Below are 8,146 nucleotides of genomic sequence, written 5' to 3'. Positions count from 1 at the left end.
ACCCAGGAAGCTGAGCCTACGTCCAGTTCTCTGAGTACTGCAGAACAGGGAGCTGGAGCTGAGCACCGGTGCGAGGAGCAGAACCCAGGCATGCTGATGAGGGAGGCAACGCTAAATGCCCACCCCTACCTCTCTTACTTTGTAGGTGCCAGCAAATTGCCGAAGTTAAGCTCCTATCCTGGTCAATGCCCTCCCCTGTGGTGCAAAGCAGGCAGGGGCTGGGAGCCAGGACCCTCATCCCTGATCACGGTGTGTCCCAGGACCTGGCTGTTGAGAGCTTGTTGCTGTGGAGCCCCACAGCGGCCTTCTCTGCCTCTCAGGGAGGGGCTGCTGTCCGCAGACCCACCTGGGGACACTGCTCGTGGATGCAGGGAACTGTGTGCACCTGCACAGAGCCCAAAGCTGTCTAGCGAACACACCATGCACTGAGGTTGCCCTGCATTGCCCAGAAGCCACACTCTAAAAATGAAGAACAGGTGACACCACGCTTTTGTTTATTGTGGTGGTGGTGGTGGCGGGGACCCTGACCGTCCTTAGCCATTTGGGAATGTGCCTTTCAGTAGCGTTGAGAATAGTCCCACTGCCACAGTGCAGTAGCCTAGTGACTGAAGTCCTTGCCTTGCATGTGCTGAGATCCCATATAGGATCTAATCCGAGCAGCCCCACTTCCCACTCAGCTCCCTGCCTGTGGCCTGGAAAAGCAGTCGAGAACGGCCCAAAGCCTTGGGACCCTGCACCTGTGTGCAAGACCCAGAAAAAGCTCCTGGTTCCTTGGTTTGGATTGGCTCTTGGGGAGTGACTCATCGGATGGAAGATCTCCCTCTCTGTCTTTCCTCATCTCTATATATCTGATTTTGTATTGTAAGTAAATAAATCTTAAAAAGAGAGAGAGAATAATTCCACTGCTCCATGGAAAACCCAGAGGACATTTATTAAATAGCAGTTTATGTAATTCTACGTTGTTCCAAGTATCACCATTTCAACATGTAATCATGAAATATTGATGGGATGGTTTACCTTAAAAAAAAAACACAACTAAGTCTTTTGGAATCTTCTGCGCAATATGTGTGTCTCTCAAGGTAGATACCTTGTTTTCCAGGGAATATTTGCTCTCTGTCTAAATTTAGTAAAATTCACCATTGAAATAGCAGATTTAGACACCCAAGTGATTCCGAGCATTCTTAACAGTTTTCCCATCATTCATGAGTACTGGGGCTCGGTGGGTTAAGTTGCCCTATGTCTGGGCACTTGTTAGAGTCCCAGCTACTCGGAGCTTCTGATTCAGCTGCCTGTGGGTGCCCCTGGAAGGCAACAGAAGATGGCAGGAGACCAGCACGGCATTCCTAGCACCTGGGCTTGGCCAGCAGCTGGAAGATCTCTAAGTCCCCATCCCGGACACTCAGCCTTGCAAATGCACAACGCTTTTTCCAAAAAGGATTCCAATCACTCAATTCTTCATTTAACATTTCAAATTAATTAAAATTCAATAAACATATAAAAAGTCAGACATGACATGCTGCCAGCTCTCTGTCAATCAGGAGCTCAGGAGGCGTGATGGCGGCTCCCGTGCTGGACAGAGCAGCTCAGGGGTTCCCGGAAGCCGCTCAGGTGGTGGTGGCCTCTGCCTGCAGGGGAGGGAAGTAGAAGGCTCTTCCGCCCCTGGCCTTGACCCTGACTGAGACTGTGGGGCTGAGTGGCTCCTGTCCCCACCCAGGACCAGCCCACCCTGTTGGGCACTGGAGAGGATTCCTGGGCACGCGGCTACAGGGCTGGGGGTGGGGCTCTGCCCCAGGCTGTTGATCCAGGTTAATCAGCAGATTGCACTGTGAGAAGGGGAAGGAGCTTCAGCCTGAAAATTAAGACTCGGCCTGGCTTATTTTATCATTGGCCATCACTCCAACTACTTCCTCCCGGAAATTGCAAAGGGAAATCATTACTCCCGATGGGGAAGGGGGGCAGTCCACGTGAAGCCCAGATGCTGCCCTGCACAGGGGCTGGGGGAGGGGCGCGGGGTGATGTTTACTGGGTCATTTAACCTGGTTCCTACTTTTTTAAAGTTTCCTTTTCCACGATTATTTGTCGCCCCTAATTGTTTCCATGCCCGTGAGATGCATCCCTGACGTCCCGCTGCAGCCGGGCAGCAGGGTGGGGGCAGGCTCCCCTAATTGCCTGTGTTCCTGCCTTTTCCCTCGGGTCTCCAGGGCAGGCCCATTCCCACATATGCTTCCAGAACCATCTTAATAGAAGGGGCCACAGTGCCCAGCTGACGACATATGCTGAGCTGCCTGCCGGGGTTGGCCAAGCGTGCAGTATCACATTACATGAATGGGGAAGGTCAGGCCCGAACAAGCTGCTTTTACAAGCGCTGGCTTAAGGAGCTGCAGCTAAATGGGGCTCGCAGGCAGGGGGGTGGGTGGGTAATGGGCTCCTTGTCCAGCCCTGTTCTCTGTCTCCCTTCTGCATTGATGAGAACGCCTTCGGTATCCCGGGACAACGCTCTGTTCAGAGGCCTTTGCAGCCACTCGGATTCCCAGAGCCATGTAGCAGCCCGGGCTTGGAGCCGGGAAAACCCAGCTTAGGGTCTCCGGGTGCCTGAGACTGCAGCACATGTGATGAGAACCACGCCGAGCGTGACTGGAGTGTGCCAGAGATGAGGCAGCACCCCGTGCTTGCGCACAAATGCGCTCACGCTCCATTAACCCTCTACAGGCCCAAGGGGCAGATGGCGGCTAGGCAGACAAGGGGCGAGGGAAGCCGAAGCTTCTGTCCCCAGGTCCAGTGCCAGGGGAGAAGAGAGCGAATGGGAGCCTGCCACTCACTTGCTGGGGGCGCGCAGCCCCCTGGCCTATTAAAACACACCTGCATGGATCCCTCTCCAGAAAGCCCCAGTGGGGCACTAGAGGCCAGCAGGGGCTGGAAGGACATACTGGATGCAAAACTTGGATGGGGTCCTTCCTGCAACCCCGAGGACAGTGGAGGCTTCCAGGGAAGTAGCTAATCCAATCTCACCCTGCCTCAAGGCAGACAGTGCTATTCCCCAGAAGCTAGGAACTAGGAATGGGTCGTCAAAGTTTAGTTTCAGTGAAAGTACCTTTGTATCTTTTCATTCAAAGATTGCCTTTCTCAGGGCATTCCAAGTGGGCATGGGTTCAAGTCCTGGCTGCTTTGCTTCCCATCCGCCTCCCTGTGAATGTGCCTGGGCAAGCAGGCGACAGGTGCGAAGGTGTGTCCACCTTGGCATGAGGGCACGAAGCCAGTCCCTCTGCCCCAGGAGCTACCTCTTCCTTGTGTGAGGCCCAGCCATGTCCCCAACTCTGCAATGCATTGCAGCCCAGCAGTGCCTAGCTCCTCACTATGACAACTAAACAGGTCTCTGACGTCCCCACACAGTCCCTGGAGGCTAACCCCAATCCCCCTGTGCGAAGCCCTGCTGTAGACAGGAGGGGCTGTCCAGGGCTTTCCTCTGCATTGGGGGGTGTGGGTCCAGATGTGCATGACCAAACTCCTTTGACCTGAGATATGGGGAGTGGGGGTGGGGAGGTGAGCTTGCTGAGCCCCCCTTGTAGATGACAGTCCATGTCACAGCATCTCTCCTTCACACACACACACACACTTCACTACCATAGTGGCTACAACAGCCAGGATGCAGACAGGAGCCCAGAACTCTAGCTGGGTTTCCCATGTGGGTGGCAAGGGCCCAGGGATTTGCACCTTCTTGTGTTTCCTCGGGTACATTAGATGGATTGGAAGTGGAGTAACAGAGACTCGAACAAGAAGTCCTTATAGGCATCACAGACAGTGGCTTAACTTGCTGCACCACCACACCAGCCCCGCATTCAAGAACGTCTAAGGGAAAGATGTTTTCCCGTGAAATTGCTACCTAAGGGCTAAACAATTAAATGTTTGCCGTAAAACATCAGCACCCTCCCAACCTCAACCAAGGGCATCTGACAATGCCTGGTACCTGTGTCCCGCCCCGACAGGAGACAATCGGGTGGGTCACCCAGAGGATGGGACACTTGGAGCATTGCAAGACAGAACACTTCCTCCCACTCCTGCATTCTAACCATCCCAAGGCCACCCCTGTCACCTTAGAGAATTGTCAGTAGCCACAGGTTTTAAAAACATGTTAAGTTATACTCCTTATTTATCTAAGAGGCAGAGCAGCAAAGAGGGGCTGGAAGACAGACATCTCTACCTGCTAGCTCACTCCCCAAATGACCACAACAGCCAGGGCTCAGCCTGGCTCCAGCCAGGAGCTTCAACTAGGGCTTCTGTGTGGATCTGGGGGCCCAAGTACTTGGGTCATCTCCCGCTGCCTTTCCAGGAATTAGCTGGATCAGAAGTGGAGCAGCTGAGACAACCTGATGCCCAGATGGGATGCCAGTGTTAGAGGGGGCAGCTTCACCTGCTGTGCCACAAGGCCAACTCCTTGTTTCCTTTTTCATTTGACAATAGCGTGTCATACACTTGCATCTTGTTTGGTTCGCTTAGCAGAGGATCTCAAAGGCAGCTTTGTCCTGGTGCATCTTGCTCTGTTTTTGCGCTTTTCTGTATTTATGCTAAAGGCCAAGATGGAGATGGATACTGTCCACCCACTGATGCCCGCAACAGCCGGGGTTGGGGCAGGTCAGGTTTGAGTGACAGGGACCCAACAGACCCAAGTCTTCAGTAAGCTGGATGGAAGCAGAGTGAAGGCTTGAACCCAGGCAGGGGTTCACTCTGATACACAATGAGGGTGTGCAGTTGCGGTGGGCCAAATGTCCCTCCCTGCCCTCCCGCCCCGAGCGGTGTTTGCAACAGGCATAGAATGTTCTGCTAGTTGCTGCGTCGTTGTAACGCATGTCACCAGTCCCCAGTGAAGCAGAATTAGACTGTATTTCTACAAGCCGTGCGTCAGTGCCTCCCCCTGCACACATCCTGTCTCCCAAGTGGGAGTGGATTCGAGGGATGAATTATCCAGGGAGGAATTGCCAAGCCAAAGGATGTGTGTCTTTTTAATTAGGAAATCTATTGCCTAATTGTTCTGCACAGACGTGGCTTCCATTCACAGCCTGCAGAGACCGACAGGGGTCCAAGTTGACACGGTGCCTGATTTCAAGGTCCACAGAGCAATGAATATTCTCAGGGAGGAATGATGCTGCCAGGGGCATCTGGGAAACGTGCCAGGCTCAGCTCTGTCCTCTGCAAAGGCACACAAGGACAGGGGGTCCCGTTCTCTGCAGAGTGGCTCCCCACCCTGGGGGAGCGTGGGTGGCAGAAGATGGAGGGATGGAGGTTGGAATTAAGTGGAGACGGAGAAGGAGAACTAGCCACCTGGGCCCTTGGAGGTTCTACTGCCAACCTGCTCAGCCTTCGAGGATGGCTGTGGTCAGTCCCACATCTCAGCCAGCTCTGGTGCCCGCACCTGGCCAGAGGCCACCCTTTCCAGTGTGCTGGGCAGGCTGGGCCTCCAAGACATGCCTTGAGGGATAGCTCGGGGCGTCCCTGGGTGATGCCATTCCTGCCCTGGATGCTTGCATATGTCACCACACTCACCAGTGAGCTTGGAGGGGACACCTCCCATGGCAGCACTGCTCCCTCTGCCACATGCCCATGCATTCCCCAGGCTCTGGTTGCCATGCAGGCTGTAACCCATGAGGTCCACCTGGGTGTTCCTGCTACTGTTGCTCTGTGGAGCACACCTTAGGCTCCAGCACAGGCCAGAAGGCTCCCAACGGAGTCTCTGGAAAGGTCTTTCTCCCCTTTGGAAAGAGACCTGCAAGCAGCAGCCATCTTTTCTGCCAGTCATGTATGGGGGTCTGCAGCTACAGCTGGGACGTGGCAAGCCAAGGAACCCAGCTGACCCTGAGAAGGCTCCTGCCCAGCTGTAGCACTGTCTATAGGGTCAGCATTAACAGGCGAGTCAAGCCAAGCAGGGCTGGGTCCTCCCCTCCCTGGCTGTCAGCGAGGGCAGGAGAGGTGGAGAATGGTGCCCAGACCTGGGCCAGCGAGAACCTGAAAGGCTCAGGCTGGCCACCGCCAGAGGTCTTGGTCGCCACACTGCCCAGAGGAGCTGACATGTGCTCTCCACTGTCACCCTGCCTGCATCCTGTGTGCTTCCCGTGGGCACCCCGGTTGCAAAGCCAGGGAGTTGCGGCCCAGTCTAACCCTAAAGCATCATTCCCTTGGCCACCATGGTTGGATGAAGAGTGGTGTGTGGAGACTCCAGCTAGTCAGAGCCTTCCTTAGCGTCTCATACACTGATGGGAGCTGGTTGTGTCTTGAAATGCTGGTCCTCGTGGAGACGGGGGTGCATGGAGGAAGCTCCTCTGAGGAAGGAGAGTGTGAGGCCACTTGTAGAAGGGAGAGGAAGAGGAGTGGGCGGGGGGTGGGGGATGCCAGATCCACTGACGCCCAAATCTGGCTGTGCCTGCGGCCAGCACTGCCCCTCGTCTCTTCTGCCATGGGTTTGCTTGGCATCCTGCGCGCAAGGCAGTGGGAGCTGCTGCTCTGCTGAGTGCAACCCAAATGGTGCTGGTTAATGAGCAGAACGGGACCTCTGTGGCCAGGCTGAGGATGCGCGGGCAGAGGCCAGGGAACACTCGGGCCCCAGGCCCTGCAGCAGGGCAGCTTGCAGCCGAAGCTCTCCCTTTCCACTCCGCCTCTCCTCTGTGAGCGTCAAATCCCTCCCTCCGTTTCATGTTTAACCACCCCAGAACCAGCCCTGAACGCCGCTTCTACCCCACTGTCTGCTTATCTGGCTCTCCAGCTGACGACTCCACCCACAGCAGCCAGTACACAGATGCATCTAGCTCAGCCCCTCCTGCCCCCAGACTGGGCACCAAGCAAGCCCAGGAGGCGAGGAACAGAGGGCAGGCACGGCTGCCAACCAAGCCGTGGCCTGCGGGTCTCAGAGATGCTTCTTCTCCCCTAAGGAGCCACGTGCCGCCCGCCCTGCTCTCACCTGCGTGGCTGATGTCTAAGAAACAGGAGCACAGGAATCGGGGTCCAGTGGTTGTACTTCACCCTAGAAGTCTCTTCCTGCAGTTTCACATTCTCTGGTTTCAATTCCTTGCAGCTAACCACGGCCCCAAAATATTGAATGGAAAATTCCAGAAATATTCATGAGTTTTAGCTTTGTTACAGTATACGGTTACAATTGTTCTGTTTTTCTTGCGCGTGATTGCTGTCAGTCTTCCACAGTGTCTAGTTAACAAACTGAACTGTGTCGTAGGGAGACATGAGACTGGTACTACGCGTGGATTCGGGCAACCCCTGGGGTGGTGAGGAAGGCCAGCACACGGTGCCCACTGGGGCTGCGAGGACGGGCTGCTGCTGCAGGCACAAGGAGCTCGGCCTGCCCAGCCCCCAGGCCCAGCTCTGCTGCATCCCAGCTGTGAGTCTCAGGGGTCAGAGATTGCCCAGAGCCCTGCTCCCCACAACTGTACTCAGGCTGAGGCTGATCACAAGAGTTAAGGAAGAGAGAATGAGGACCCTGGCTGCCCCAAATGCTGGGCCGTGACGTCACCCCATGCTCTGCATCCACGCTCTCTGGCTCCCAGCAGGCACCTTGGGCCTCAGGCTAGATGACTGCAAACCTCAAGGTCAGGGCCTCCTGGTACCAGTACCTGCACCCCACTGCGCAAGCTTCCACCCCCAGAAGCACCTGGTGCTTTTCAGCCGCAGGCCAGCTCCAATCAGGGATGGAGAGCTGGGTGGGGCTGGGATGGCTGAGCCCTGCAAAGCTGACTTGGGCTCAGAGGGTCTCACACTCGGCCTCCCTCCCCCACGTCTTGGGCCTGTTCCCTTGCTGTCCCCGCCCCACGCTCAGTCTCACCCTTCCCCGTGGTCCTCCTCCTGAGACGGTGGGAGCAGCATCCCCACCGGGGCGTGGGCAATGGAGAGCGTCCCAGAGAGCAGCTCTGACAGGTTGGCTCTTTCAATCACTGCGTTTTTCTCTAGTTGATTTATTGGGCTTCCCGGCACTCAGGCAGTGTGGGGGGCGCTCTGCTCCATGGACAAGGAAGTTGAGTAACTTGTCCACAGCCTGTAGCCTGCGCTACCCAGCAATGTTGAAACCACACTGCCCCCGGCATTACTTTAAAAAGAAAACAGCTAATGATTTTTCTTTTTTGATTACAGAGTAAAATCTGTTCATTATAGA

Source organism: Ochotona curzoniae, unplaced genomic scaffold (assembly GCF_017591425.1).
Source record: "Ochotona curzoniae isolate NIBS_2020 unplaced genomic scaffold, NIBS_Ocur_1.0 contig_3520, whole genome shotgun sequence".
Taxonomy (NCBI): Eukaryota; Metazoa; Chordata; class Mammalia; order Lagomorpha; family Ochotonidae; genus Ochotona; species Ochotona curzoniae.
The sequence above is the reverse complement of the archived record's forward strand: the minus strand, read 5'-3'. Positions refer to the sequence as shown.